The sequence below is a fragment of the Sus scrofa genome, chromosome 14, assembly GCF_000003025.6.
Source record: "Sus scrofa isolate TJ Tabasco breed Duroc chromosome 14, Sscrofa11.1, whole genome shotgun sequence".
NCBI classification, from domain to species: domain Eukaryota; kingdom Metazoa; phylum Chordata; class Mammalia; order Artiodactyla; family Suidae; genus Sus; species Sus scrofa.
The window spans coordinates 9,260,081-9,276,160 of record NC_010456.5 but is presented as its reverse complement, the minus strand read 5'-3'; the positions used below and the strand labels follow the sequence as shown (position 1 = coordinate 9,276,160).

The window sequence follows — 16,080 nt, the reverse complement described above, 5'->3', positions numbered from 1 at the left end:
TATTCACATAATAAAATATTAGTTGGTGATAAACAGGAATGAACTACAGTTATGTGCATCATCATGGATGAACCTAAAAAACATGTTGGATGAAAGAATCCAAACACAACAGACATGAAAAATTCCATTTATACAGAACTGAAGCACAGGTAACACTGATCAATCCATGGTGATCTAAATTAAAACAGTAGCTGTTTTTTGGGAGTGGGAATTGTGTGGAAGAAGGCGACAGGGAACCTTCTGGAACTGGGGAAATGTTTTAGATCTTGACTGGAGTAGTAGGTATATGTGGTGCATTTACATGTTAAAACTCCTTCAACTGTACACCTAAGAGTAAATTTCACCATATATACATTTTACCACAATTTCTACAAACCAATTTCCAAAAAAATGTATATATCAAATGAATGTTACAAAGTAACTACCTCAAAGAGACACAGACTTCCACAATAAAGGCATTGCTCAAATATTACTGAATACTTTGAATGCAAACTACCTCTGAAGCCACTTTGGGTCACATGTGAAAAATCAGAGGTATTTCTCCATTGCTTTTAATTTGTATCGTGCCTCCCTCATGACATTATTCATCGCACTCGTTGTGTGCTCCAAAGCTGATTCTGAACAAGTTTTGCTATTTCCAAAAGTTCAACTACAGACTGGAGGTTCATTTATTCATTCAACAAAGGGATACCAGAAGAGCAAGACCTGTAACACCTCCATCCTTCAAGGTCTTATTTTATAACAGGAAAAGAAAAACATCACATGTGAACATACAAGCATGTGAACAAAGTCAATAATAAGGCCTAAAAGTCACGGAGGAAAGAGTGACAATGCACCCCAAGGTTCACTGCAGCTCCATTCACAACAGCCAAGACATAGGAGCAACCTAAGTGTCCATCCATAGAGGAATGGACAAAGAAGAGGTGGTACATATATATAATGGAATACTACACAGTCATAAAAAGAATGAAATAACACCATTTGCAGCAACATGGATGGACCTAGAGATTATCAAACTAAGTGAGGTAAGTCAGACAAAGACAAATTATTATATGGCATCACTTAAATGTAGACTCTTAAAATAATGATACAAATGAATTTACTTACAAAACAAAAACAGACCCACAAACTAGAAAACAAATTTAGGGTTACCAAAGGTTAAGGGAGGGGGAAGGGATAAATTAGGAGTTTGAGATTAACATATACATACTCCTACATATGAAACAGATAACCAACAAGGACCTACTAGGTAGCACAGGGAACTCTACTCAATATTTTATAATAACCTACTAAGGGAAAGGAATCGGAAAAAGAATAAACATATATGGATGTACGTTTAACTGAATCACTTTGCTGTACACTTGAAACTAACACAAGATTGTAAATCAACTACACTTCAATTAAAAAAAAAAAAAAGGTGACACGTGGAGGTGGGGTCACTTCAGCACGTGTGGTTAGCAAATTCTCCCTGCGGACAAGCACTGAGGCTGAGGATTCACATTGCTCGTGTGGCCCTTCATTTATTATACATAAAAACACTTCTTCGACCCCAGCATGCCAGACACCGTCTTCAAGGAGGAAGGAAATAGACTGAAATACAAAAGGCCCTTTAACGGTGATGCTTGAAGACCTGGCACACAAAGGGACGGTTATGAATATGCTGCAGGCAATTACTGAGAGGGACCGTTGAAGATTTTTCTGAACCACAAAAGCATCATTTTGATGTGTAAAGCAGGGAGCCTTTTGCAAAATCTCTCCTCATCTTGCAGTCCCAAGATAAATTCATTGCCTCTCCACCTCCTCCATCAATAAATTATTTTCGATTATGGTAAAATACACATACCATAAAATTTAGCATTTTAACCATTTTTAAGTATACACTTTAGTGGCATTAAGTGCGTTCACACTACTGTGTCAGCATAAATAATTTTTGATCTCCCAGGAATTAAGGCAAGAAACAGATTAGGGAGCCATTGTTTCCACGCACCCTCACTGGGGGCAAGGGCCGCAAAGTAGGAGCAGGTGCTAAATCCTGTTGTTTTTTATGTTTAAGTGTAACTGGCCTATGGGGAACTGCTGTATAGCACCGAGAACGCTACTGAATATTCTGTGATAATCTATGTGGGGAAAAGAAACTGAAAGAGAATGGATGAGTGTTCAGGTTTAACTGAATCACTCTGTTGTACAGCACAAATGATCTTGTCAATTAAGATACTTCAACCTTGTAAATTAACTGTGCTTCAACAAAACTTGAAAAAATGAAAAGAAAGAAAGAAAATGATGAAACAACAATCAGGGGAAAAAAACTGTCACTGGCCTGGTGGCTTGCTGGGTAAACCACAGTTAATTAGGCCAAGGTCAAAGGTTCCATCCCCTGTGGGCCAGGTAAGCCTGTGAGGTTTCCACGGCCACAGCCTGCCCTCCCCTCCCCAGGGAGTGTCCCTCAAAGAGATGCCTGAGGTCCCTCCCTCTGGGGAAGCTGGGAAGTAGACACAGCTGGGTGCAAACCCCTCTCAGGGCAGAGACGGCTTGGCTGTTGGATCTGTTCTGAAGGCAGCACAGAGCCTTGGGGGTTCAGGATGTCTGAATTCACTGCTTTCTGAATGCACTGACTGCGTCAGCAGGGCTTTTGAAACGAAGTTCAAAGGCAGAGCGTCGAAGGGTGCAAAGACAGTAAAAGAGGAGCCTTTTCTTGGGTACCTTTTTGTGAGACCAATCGGTCATCTAGGTTAATGATCTGGGCCCGAGTGCGTGCCTTGGAGGTGGGCACAGAGAGGAACTCAGAGTTCACTGAAATCCAACGCCCTCACCTCATAAAGGGGAAACACAGCAAGGAACTGAGAGGGTTGTCCAAAGTCAAGCTACAAGCTAAGCCAGGGGTCCAAATATGACGGGCCTCCTGCTGCCCAGCTCATGGCTTTTTCCCTTCCACCTGTGCCCCCTCAGCCCTGCTAGGGGCGGTGGGGGGTGGCAATGGCATGCTTGCTCAAGGCACCGCCTCTCAGGGCAGGGGAGCCTGGCCACAGGGTCCTATCCCTATAAAGCCTGCAAGCACAAGCAGGGCAAGTCAGCAGGAGAGAAAGAGACGTGGTTCCCATCTTTTCTCGCCTGAATGAACAAGACCACCTGTCTATGCGGTACCTGGCACCCAGCAGACACGCAATAAACTTCTGATGAATATATCAATGCAAAAGAGAAGGTCTCTTGGAGCGAGCAGCCGAGGACAGAATAGATGGATGGAAGGTGTACTTGAATCGGCTCCTCTGACTCAAGACTGACCACAAGGTCTGAGTGAGACCCCTTTCTCCTCTCCCCGGGGTCTCGGGCCAGTGAGCAGGGCGGGGCACGAGCACCTGCCCAGGTGGCCAGAATGTCCAGAAAAGAAGAGGCACTGCTCCTTATAAGGAAGACTCACTGAAATCAAAAGGCGTGGGTCTCCATTCTGGTTCTGTGCTCACCAGCTGGGCAGGACTCCATTTCTTCAAGTATTAATTTAAAGTCATTAAGGCTTTGATCTCTTAAACATCCTTCCATTAAAACATGCCTTCGGCCTCCCCCATTTCATTACTTGTAAAAATCTAACTCCATAGCTAACATGCTGAGGTTTGCTCTGCCCACTTCAATAGAGGGTGATGGCACCGTTTCTCCTTTCAACAAGCACACACCCCATCAGGAACCTGGTCCAGGCAGTGCACCAGCAGGATGAGCAGATCCAAGTCACAGCCAACAGAATGGAGAGGTGACACATCCCAGTGTCCACCAAAAAATTAGGAAATCTCTCTGTGACCTCACCGACAGTCTGAAGTTCAATGAGAGGGAGGAAATGAAATTTCCTCCCCTCTAATCCATATCCTTTCTCTGGCTTGCCAACTCCCTTTCTTATTTTCTAGATGTGGCTTTTTCTTTCCTTTTTTTTAAAGTAATCCTGCCAGCTGTTCGTCCAAATTTCCCTCTCCTGTGATCCATTTCTGTAACTTATCCAACTCCTTCAGGCAAGCTCCAAAGCGTGGATGCAGCACGTAGTTTTAGAGTTGACCCAATGAATTTGCTGTAACTCTTTCTGATGCTGGTTTTTGTTTTGTTTTGTTTGTCCTTTTGCCTTTTCTAGGGCCGCTCCCACAGCATATGGAGGTTCCCAGGCTAAGGGTCGAATCGGAGCTGCAGCTGCTGGCCTACACCACAACTCACGGCAATGCTGGATCCTTAACCCACTGAGCAAGGCCAGGGATCGAACCAGAAACCTCATGGTTCCTAGTCGGATTCGCTAACCACTGAGCCACAGTGGGAACTCCTCTGATGCTGGTTTTTATCATCAGCACCAATTTGCAAGATGGCTGAGAAAGGGGTGCAGGTTTGTGAGTGAGGAAGCACATCGGGAAGCAAGATGTATCTAAGGAGGCCCGCTTTTATAAGAAACTCAGCTAGGCTGTGGGGGGTCTTGCTCAAGCAGTCTGGGACTACCCCAGCTCTTGGTCTGGAAGAATTGTGTACTCAAACTGCTAGGGGAATGGACATACTCAGGGGAGGGGGAAGAGACAAACTTGCAAGTCTAGTTTACCAGGATCTCTGGAATTCCCCTGTCAGCTGCGTTTTTCATGAAACCACCTAAAGCTTCCCGAGAAGGACACTCAGATGAGAGAGGTGAGAGATGAAAGCTGCCTTAATTTCAGAAGGGGGAATGGAGGGTTCGGGAAGACAGTTAACTCATCCTGTGCAGAGGTGCTGGAAGTACACGTGCCTGAGCTCAGGGGACAAGTCAGGTGACGTGAGGCAAGCCCTCCAATGTGACCCTCTGCTGTACCTAACACTCCTTTCAGCCTGGATACAGAGAAACCTGCTCAGAGTTTGTCAGTGGAATACCTCCTAAAAAAGAAAAAGCAAAGCTACAATGTTGCGCTCCAAAGAGGAATCACCGGCCCCACTTTGTGGACCCAAATAGCCAGAGGTGACGAGACACTGTCAGGAGGGTGGCAGTGACAGAGGCAGAGGTGGAACCTAACAGGGATGATGGCACTAAGAGTCCTGGTGGCCAAACATCAGAAAGCAAGAGCAAGAAGGATTTAACGAATCTGACTAGGAACCATGAGGTTGTGGGTTTGGTCCCTGGCCTTGCTCAGTGGGTTAAGGATCCGGCGTTGCTGTGAGCTGTGGTGTAGGTTGCAAACGTGGCTAGGATCCTGCATTGCTGTGGCTCTGGTGTAGCCTGGCGGCTACAGCTCTGATTAGACCCCTAGCCTGGGAACCTCCATATGCCGCAGGTGTGGCCCTAAAAGAAAAAAAAAAAAAAAAAAAAAAAAAAGAATATGAACCACGTGGGACCTTTCCAGAGTGTCAGAGTGCTAGAGCGCTGGGTCCAATACGTATGCCCTCTATACCAACTCAGGTGGGAGGGCACAGCCAGGGATGTGAGTCATTCATCCACAGACACTCAGGGAGAGAGGGACCACCACAGGCTGGGGGAGTCAGAGAACCCTCCACTCCACTCATTTTTTTTTTTTTTTTTTTTTTTGCTTCCTAGGACCACACTTGTGACATATGGAAATTCCCAGGCTAGGGGCTGAATCGGAGCTACAGTTGCTGGCCTTCACCACAGCCACAGCAATGCAGGATCCTTAACCCAATGAATAAGGGCAGGGATCAAACCCACATCCTTATGGATACTAGTCAGGTTCTTAACCTGCTGCACCACAATAGGAACTCTGAGAACTATAAAAACATTAATAAAGGAAAGTGAAGATCATGAAAAGAAATGGAAAGATATCCCATCCTCTTGGACCAGAAGACTGAACATTGTTAAAATGGCCATACTACCCAAAGCAACCTACAGACTTAATGCAATTCCTATAAAATGACCCATGACAGTTTTCACAGAACCATAACAAATAATCCTAAAATTTATATGGAACTACAAAAGACCCAGAAAAGGCCATCCTAAGGAAAGAGAACAAAGCAGGAGGCCCAACTCTCTCAGACTTCACACAAGCATCAGTAACTCTGATCTCTCACGACTGTAACAACTGAGACGCAGCATCTGAAAGCCCTTAGCTCCATGCCTGGCATGGAGAGGAATGGAAAACGCCAAAGGTGGAAATGCAGGGACCCAAGGACATAATCCAGGGACCAGCTCCTAGTCTTAGGGCTGTCATCAGCTTCTATGCTGAGGACAAAAGGAGGCTCTACTTGGAGTTCTCTTTCATTTGTTTTTTTTTTTTTTTTTTTTTTTTTTTTTTTTTTTTTTTTTTTTTTTTTTTTTTTTTTTTTTTTTTTTTTTTTTTTTTTTTTCTGAGGCCTATGTCTGTGCTCCCTGGAAGGAGGAGCGGAACCTCTCTAAGTTATTAAATTCCTGACAATGAACAAAGCAGAAACATATACAAGCAGCTAGACTCATGCTGGGGAAGCTTCGTCCCAGAGCCTTTGGGGCTGCTAAGAAGATATATTTTTATTTTCCAACAGGATAAGCTTCCTCCCCCCAAAAAATGATAAGACAACAGGACTTTAAGGGAAAGAGAACAAGAAAGAGTAGAGGAAACAACCTGAGCAATAGAAAAAAACCATATGAGAGTGGACAGAATAACCAAGAGACATAGTGCTGAATACCCCAGGGCCTGAGCAGAGATGGAGTACAGCCCCCAAAGAACTCAAAGGTCACCCGAATAGCTGGCTCTCAGGCCTGCTTAAACCCTCAGTGGGCAATGAATCTGACAGTAAGACTGATTAAAGAAGAAAAAGTCCCAGACCCACATCCTTTAATTCCAGCTAGAATACAGAGTCTTATTTCTGCAGGGTGAAAACTACACAGGTATTCAAGGTGTGGGATTTAGTGTAACTGTTCCTGCCACTTAGAAGATGGACTAGGAGTTCCCGTGGTGGCGCAGTGGTAATGAGCCCGACTAGTATCCATGAGGACTCAGGTTCGATCTCAGGCCTCACTCAGCAGGTTAAGGATCCAGTGTTGCCATGAGCTGTGGTGTAGGTCCCAGATGTGACTAGGATCCCTCATGGCTGTGGTTGTGGTGGAGGCTGGCAGCTGTAGCTTTGATTCAATCCCTAGCCTGGGAATTTCCACATGCTGCAGGTGCAGCCCTAAAAAGACCAAAAAAAAAAAAAAAAAAAAAGAAGAAGAAGGACTAAATTGCTAGGTACAGTAATTTAAAATCTTCTATTTCTATTGTCAAAGTTCAATGCACCCACATTTAATATTCTTGTCTGATTGGCAACCATTCGAGACACATGGAATATAAGGGTCAAATAATCTTTAACAAGAATCTTTCCTGGCTTGCCTTGTTCATCCCTATTTGTAGCCTGAATTACACATGGAGACAAGGCAAGAAAAAAAAAATGAAGTTCTCATGTGCTTGTAAGACTCCTCTGCGGCACCTAAGTTTTACAGGTAGCGTGTTTTCTGCTCCTACGACACTCTGTTGAATGATTTACCTCTGTAGGTTGAATAAATGGGCCACTCTAGCAGACAGTATTTATAATGCCAGGCCCAAGCTTCCTTACATGCTTTTAAAGATCATAAATTACTCATCTTACCATGAGCAAACAGAGGCATATATTCAACCATCTCTTTCCAGGTATAAGCCCAAAGAGAAGTATCTCATTCCTATTGGCTCTCAATCAATTTTGAACTTTCCTCTAGGCCTCTTTCTTTACACTAATCCCTGAGTCTTACCCAGCCCCACGATGGTGTCACATGCTATGTTTTGCGATGAGGGGGAGACACCAAAGGCATTTTTGATAAAAGTTACACACCACATGATGTGACTGGCCAACACTCAGAGGTGGGAAGACAGTCGTGAGTGGGCAGGTGCGTGCGTGGGATGGAAGGAGTCTGCTCCCTACATTGCCGCCTTCTTGAGCCTCGATCCTACCAAGATCCCTTGGAGACCAAGACCCGTCCACAAGAACATTCCTCCAGAGCATCCCTAAGACATCTTTGCTCTCAGGCTGAGCCTGCCTCCCTCAGCACACGGGTAGCTGCCCAGATGGGCCAACGCCCAAGTGCCAGTTCATGACAAAGTTACTGAAGGAAGGCTCCATTCAGAAAAGGGTTCTGACCCTGATCCTAGAAGGTCTTACACTCACCTATAGGCAAATAACACACATTTTATGATATTATTTCATTTTTTTTCTTTTTACAGCCACACCTATGGTACATGGAAGTTCCCAGGACAGGGGTCTAATCAGAGCTGCAGTTACGGGCCTATGCCACAGCCACTGCAACACAGGATCTGAGCCATACCTGCCACCTACACCAACACCAGAGCCTTAACCCACTGAGCAAGGCCAGGGATCAGACGTGTATCCTCACAGACACAACGTCGAGTTTTTAACGTCCTGCGCCACAATGCAACTCCAAATGACACAAATTTTAAAGATGGAATTTTAAAGGCACACGTGTATGTTTCTCAAAAGGAAAACCAGAGGGAGGTATGCTCTTTTTGATAAATTTAAACCCAAGGTGAGACTTTTCACCAGCTCTACTTTTTAATTAGTTTTTCTTATAAACACACTCCTGCTGCCACACACACTAATGAAAAACACATCTCAGGAACATGGGTCCCCAGGAGCAGCAGCTGACCAGCTGTCCCAAAGGTGAAGGTCAAGCAGATGTGGGAAGTGACCTGCACACTCACCAAAATGCCACAGACCCCAATCTGCTGTCAAGGCTAGAGCCAAAACGTTCGCACGCAATCCTTGTCATAAAATCCAGGCTATCGGGCTCACTGCCATTTACCTTTGAGAAAAGCAGTTGTTTTTCCAATCAAAACATGGTTCAGACTATGGATTCTGAATGACAATCAGCTTTCAATTATCTTGATTAATGGGGTCACAAAAGTAAACAGAAGGTACAAGTACATCAGATGCCTTATTTCAGCTTACACCCGGTAAACCTCTACACAGGCTGTTAAGAACCGATTTTTTAAAAATCAGTTTTGATTTTTGTCTCTCACTTGTCTTAATGTCACTGGCATGGCTGACCACACAGAGAAGGAAGTGAACAGAAAAGAGGAACAGGAGTTCCCATCATGGCGCAGCGGTTAACGAATCCAACTAGGAAACATGAGGTTGCGGGTTCGATCCCTGCCCCTGCTCAGTGGGTTAACGATCCGGCGTTGCCGTGAGCTGTGGTGTAGGTTGCAGACGCGGCTCGGATCCCGCGTTGCCGTGGCTCTGGCGTAGGCTGGCGTCTACAGTTCTGATTAGACCCCTAGCCTGGGAACCTCCATATGCTGCAGGAGCACCCCAAGAAATGGCAAAAAGACGAAAAAGAAAAGAGGAACAATATAGGGACCATAAGGCTACCAGGTTGACTCACTGTTGCACAGGACAGTAGGAGGGGACAATCCAAGTTCCGACTCAGACGTCCTGAAAGGGTTTGATAGACCTTCCAGTAATCTATGGTCCAACAGAGGGTTCTATTTTTTTTAATTTTTTATTAAGGTGTAGTGGTGTACAATGTTGCATCAATTTCTGCTGTACAGCAAAGTGATTGTCATACATATACATTCTTTTTCTCATATTACCTTCCATCATATTCTATCACAGGAGATTGGATTCAGTCCCCTGTGCTACACAGCAGGACCTTGTTTATCCATTCTATATGTAATAGTCTGTATCTACTACCCCCAAACTCCCAGTCCATCTCACTCCCTCCCCCTCCCCCTCGGCAACCACAAGTCTGTTCTTCACGTCTATTTGAGACTATTTCTGTTCTAGAGATAGGTTCACTTGTGCCATACTTTAGATTCCACATATAAGTGATATCATATGGTATATGTCTTTCAATCAAGGGCTCTTAATACCACATCTCCGAAAGATGCTTATTGGGAAAAAAGCATCACCTTCTTGGAAGAAAAAAAAAAAAAATCTTCAAATGCACTCTCTTCTTTTTTTATGTGAGAAAGTTTTTTTCAGCTATGGAGCTAACACTCAGTCAGATAACTTTACCTATCCATCATAATACTGCCCTCTACCCTCTATGCTTACTCAAAAAAGCCTGCTTTATAAAGATGAGACTCAACACTGGGAACTATACCTAGTCATTTAAGATGGAGCATGATAATGTGAGAAAACAAATGTATACATGTATGTGTGACTGGTTGCCTTGCGGTACAGTAGAAAATTGACAGAACACTATAAACCAGCTGTAATGGAATAAATAAAAATCATTTTTTTTTTAAATATGAGACTCAAAACCATGCACAGCCCAAGTCGTAATCTATTTTTATTCCTGTGCATATCCTAAGGGAGTGGATTACTTGATTAAAGTGCATTTCCAAACTGGTCTCCTCCTACACAGAAGGAATAACATGCGTATACTGGGGACCTTCTATAAATACACAGATTGCTTCTTTTTATTTCAACTTTTCAGGACTGCCCACTTCCTCTGGTTCCAATCCATTCGTCTGCACTCTCCTCTGGGTCTTTACAAATTACAGAGAAATAATAGAAAACTTTTCACTGTGTCTGCCGCTGTAGAGCTTGGAATGCCTTTGAGACATTATCTCATTTTGTTATTTCCAACAGGGGCTAAGTGTGTTATGCTTACCCCCAGAACTCACTTGTTAACATCGGCCACCCTCTCTTGAGCTTGTGAGTGGTTACTGGAGCTGAAAACAAGTAACCAGTGGATAGGAAGCAAATGCAGGAAACCAGTACCCATCAGCGGAACAAGAGACCCTGAGCATGAAACCACTTGCGAGTCTGTCTGGTTCATCACAGGTGAGGAGAACTTCATGGCACCAGAGAGGCTAAAAGCTTACCTTTGAAGTCACTTTGATTTAATCACTTTCAGTGCAAAGAATGATGTGGTTTTAGATGAAATAACCAAGACACAGAGAGAGTTCAGATGCCTTGCCCAGGGACTGAAAACCTAGATGAGACAGGGACAAAACCATCCCATCTCAAGTGGGGCTTCTCCTTTCCCTCTTTATCACCCTCACCTCCCTGTGGTCCATGTAACACCATCTTTTTCTCCCCACAGCACTTACATGCATCAGAATGCTTTTTTGTTTGCTTGTTTCATCTGTCCCTTGAATGAAAACTCTTTGAGAGCAGGAACCTTGCCATTTTGTCACTCAGCTGCTCCCAGTGCCTAGAACCTCTCTTGTGCAAAATAAATGTACTTAAGAGCATAATACTTGCTCAGAGAGTCCTGCTGAATGACTACATAACCACAACTGGAACCTCCCCCTTAGCATCAGTGCTTTTTCAGTCATGCCCATGTTTCTGGGGTGGTAAAGAACACTCAGCTGGAGAACAGCTGTCTCACTGCCAAATCTTTTGTCTGGTTAAAGAAGCAAAGACATGACAGTGATCACAGGTGGGCCAGTGCCAAAGAGGCAAGGATGCTCATTTTGGTCCTTGAGGATTTCTGTTCCCTGAAAAAGTTTCCAAAGGCAAAATTCTTGAAGGGGGTCTATAAAAGATGAGCAGAATATAGATTCTCAGTCAATTCCATTCCCTTCCCTTATTTTTAGTACTTAATGATATTTAGTTCCTTACAGAAAGGAACTCTGATAAGAAATGAGGGATGGAAATTCTCTCGTGGACCGTGGTAGCCTGTTTGGAAGCCAAAGCCCAAGCAATCAATCAGTCTGGCAGTTCCCCAAAGGCTAAACACAAAGAAACCATATGATCCAACAATTCCACTCCAAGAGATACACCCAAGAGAAGTGGAAACACATATAGACACACACAAAAAAAGTTCATGGTGGCAGCATTATTCTTAATAGCTGAGAAGTATAAACAACCCAAATATCCATCAACTGATGAATGGATAAATAAAATGTGCTATATGCCTACAATGAATATTATTTAGCGATAAAAAGATATGACATACTGATACATGCTATCACATGGGTAAGCCCCCAAAAGATTAAGAAGCCAGTCACAAAGGACCACACTTTGTATGATTATACTTATGTGAAATGTCTAGAATAGGCAAACCTGTAGGGATAGAAATTAGGCTGGTGGTTGCCTGGAACAGGATGGGGGGTGGGGAGCTCATAACCACTGATGAGTAGAGGGTTTCTTTGGGGGATCATGAAAATGTTCTGAAAGTAGACAGTGATGGTGGTTGCCCAGCTCTGTGAAGCGCATACTTTGTGAATAACCAGGGAATTTTATACTTTACATGGGTCAACTGTATAGTATTTGAAATCTATCTCAATAAAGCTGTTACTTCTAAAAAGAGGCTCATGGGATAACCAAATTCTTCTGCAGTCTGCATGGGGAAGGGAAAGGCTGGTGTCTCCTGGAAGGAGAAAAGCAGCTGTGCCTGGTACTATCTGGGGCTTTAGGTGGTTGACCCCCACGTCCCCTTACTCTCCACACTAGCTTGCCTTGCTGCTGTAGGCTTGCTTGGGTCTCCTCTTTATCTTCACTCATTGCACAGACTTGCTGAGCCCCTGGTCCAGCCTGGGAGCTATGCTAGGCATGGGCCCTGCAGGGCAAAGAGGAGCAGGTGAGGTGAAGCTCCTTGCCTTCAAGAAGCTACCACCTCCATAATCCTTCATGCAACCACCGGGCAGGAAAAAGCAAGAGGAAAGCCCTAAGTTGTAGTCTCTCGGGTTTGTGGGCAAGTCTGGATTCCAGGAAGGTGGACTTGTCCATACCAGAAAAGCCCACAGAGGTCTGGTCTGCAAATATGTCAAAGGAAGGATGAGGCAGGGTATTGTAGGGGCGGGGGTGGGGTGGGGTGGTTGCTGGAGTCAGTGCCCATAGGAAGCTGAAAGACACAACTGCCCAGAGGCATGAAACGCTGCCAGCACCGCCCTTAAATTCCATCGGGCAGTCCTGTGGGTGTTTCCATTTTGTTTATTTATTGATGTATTTATTTTTAAAGGATAGAGGAGACTGGGGTGGGGGGACCTAGAACACAAGCTCTTATTCAGCATTCCTATTCCTATCACGTTTAATGTTTGCAAAGCACTCCAGCCCTCCCTTCATTCTGGGCTGTCTGGAATTTGAGGACCCAACCTCAAAGTACTTAGCAGATAGAAACTATCAATGCATCTGGCAAGGCACTCGCTATTAAAAAAAAAAAAAATTAATTAATCCCATAAAATAAACACTATTTTAAAACTTAAGCTGGTATAAAAATCTCTATAAAGCTGACGTGCCACTCACGTAGTTAATGAGCTGAATAAGCCCATATTCTAAATCTCCCCGTTCACACCTTGACACATGTCCTCTTTTGCAGAACAGGCACTAACATCCTTTTCTGAGGTGGAAGAATTCTATGGCTGGCACTCCAAGTATGTTATGGAAACAATTAAGAAGACAATCAGGAGTTCCCGTCGTGGCGCAGTGGTTAACGAATCCGACTAGGAACCATGAGGTTGCGGGTTGGTCCTGCCCTGTTCAGTGGGTAACGATCGGCGTGGAGCTGTGGTGTAGGTGCAGACGCGGTCGGATCCGCGTTGCTGTGGCTCTGGTGTAGGCCGGTGGCTACAGCTCCGATTCAACCCTAGCCTGGAACCTCCATATGCCGCGGAGCGGCCCAAGAAATAGCAACAACAACAAAAAAACAAACAAACAAACAAACAAACAAAAAAAAAGACAATCAGCCTCTTGCCCTCAGACCTACAGCACCTGGATCATCGCAGTCCAGATGCAGCAGTGATAAAGGAACGGTTCTTGCTAGGACCATCTAACAACTGGGTCAGCGTACCGCTGCATGTGCTACAAAACATTAGGTGCATGGCCGCAAGCTCTGAATCAGTATAGGAAATAGATGTGTTTGTGTGTTTATATTTACATTCAGCCAAGCTCAGTGACCCCCTTAGCTTGGTCCGTAACAATGCACTTTTAGGAATACTCATTGGTCAACTGGGAGCTTGCTCAGTACAGGATAAATAATAGGTACACTAAAAATGACCACTAATATGAACCCTATGAAGACAAAGTGCCTCAACTATTTCAAGAAACATATTGGGATCACAAAAAAATGAAAAAGGAATTTTGAAAATGTATGTAAAAGGTATCAACTACTTGATTTCCAATCAACTCTCTGCTCTCCCTCTCACACTCTGCAGGTAAACTGGAAAAGCATGGCCATACAACACACGCGCGTGCACACACACACACACACACACACACACACTCTCTCCGAGCTAACATGGGAAGTGAAGAACTATCAGGTCTAGATCTGAAAAAGACCAAACTCAGAAAGATAAGTCCAGCATTGGGGCCTGCTTTCCTCCTGGGGCATCTACTGAATTAAGATTCCCAAGTGGCTGAGCAGCATTTCTGATGCCTTGAGGAGCCAGGAGGACAAAAACTGGAGCCCTGGCACTGCCAGTGAATTGGCTGTGATTTCAGCCAAAAGAGACTAGGGAAAAAAGCATTACTGCAGACGAAGACAATGACAAAAAGTTCTACAAACAGGAATTAAAAGCTGGAATTGTCTAATGTAACAATTTTAAACTGTATGCACCTAATAACAGGTCTAAGAATACCGAAAGCAAAAAAACTGACACTACTGTAAACTGACACAAACTGCAATCATGGTGGACAGTTCTCTCAGTAACCGAAAAAAGGTTAGCATATAGCAAATTTGAAAGAAAAAAAAAAAAGACAAAAATCAGAATCTAATTGTCAACAATAAAACTTTGCACCTAATAAGGGTAAACTATACATTCTTTTCAAGCCCTTGGAAACTAAACATGTGCCTTTTACGTGTACAGTGGAAAAACGTGTGTCCATAAAGAAGATAGAGTGGATTAATCTGGCACTGATGAAACAGTATGATCTAGTAAGGCTTGAAGAGACTATGGCTTCAATAAGCAAAGAAGCTCAAAAAGGTAAGGAGATTGTCTCTAGTATCTTGGTGACTTAGGGACACCATGGAATCAATGTTTGGCTGGACCTGACAGGAGGATAAAAACGAGAGAAAGAACAGACTGGGGAGAAACCACGCAGCCCTCCCTCTCTTCCCCCTGCCCCTAGAAGCTGCATGACTGCACTTTGAAGTATGTTGAAAGAGAGAAAGAGAAAGCAAACTGCCAGCCCTCTGCCTAGAACAAAAGGGAGTCAGCAGTACAGCAGAGCCTCCTGGGCAATTGGCAGATGAACTGCTAAACTTTTGAGTTACTAAACCTTTCTATGCCTCAGTTCCCCCTTCTGTTAAACAGAGATCGCGGTAGCACTAAAGAGAATAAATTAGTATTTTCAAAGTGCCCAGAACACTGCCTAGCACAGAGCGAGTGCTACAAAAGTGTTTGCTGTTATTATTATTTTCCTTTTTATAGCTGTACCTGCAGCATATAGACATTCTCAGGCTAGGAGCCGAATCAGACCCCTATGCAGGCCTACACCACAGCCACGGCAACACCAAATCCGAAATTCATCGCAACCTACACCACAGCTTGCAGCAACGCAGGATGCTTGACCCACTGAGTGAGGCCAGGGACTGAACCCACATCCTCACAGACACTGTGTCCAGTTCTTTACCCACTGAGCTACAACAGGAACTCCATGCTGTTGTTATTATCAGACAAAGACATAGCAAGTTAGATTAATTAAGGGGGCAATGTGAGCTGGCTAACAGCAAAGCTTGTAAGTACAAATGCTGCTTACTGGATCTACAGAAAAGGAACTGCTGTGAAAAGCCTCCTTTCTAGCGTGTGTCATGCTCATCTCAGAGTGAGGGGCTGGTGTGGTTTCTGGGAGCCATTCTAAGTCAAACCCTCCTCTCACTGGGCCTCTGTGATTCTGGCATCTACCTCACCTCCACCAAGCACAATCAGGGGAACTGTGCTCTTCCTACGGCCAGGCCCTACTTCCTTTCCTCCTGACCTCCTGTCTCCTCTCCCCCATCCTGTGTCTTCATGTCTTGTCCTCGGAAGCAGCACTGGATTCTTGCCATGCCATCACCACAGCCATTTACACTGGGGAGGAGGCGGGGAGACCCTGCAAATCCAGAGTTCCTGTCCTAACAAGCCTCAACCTCTGAGAAAAGTCTGGCCAGCTTCCCACCTCACTCTTGCTCCCATCTTCCAAAAGAATACATGGATGCTCAATGTTCTCTGCTTTGATCCTCAATGTCAGTGGCCTCGATACACATGTGTC

At 44.4% G+C, this 16,080-nt stretch overlaps 1 protein-coding gene across 1 annotated transcript in view; it reads right to left on the bottom strand.

The window, feature by feature from the left end:
• The window catches only part of DOCK5 (dedicator of cytokinesis 5), a 241,436-nt gene that overhangs the window by 162,555 nt on the left and 62,801 nt on the right, over positions 1-16,080 (bottom strand). The window lies entirely within an intron of this gene.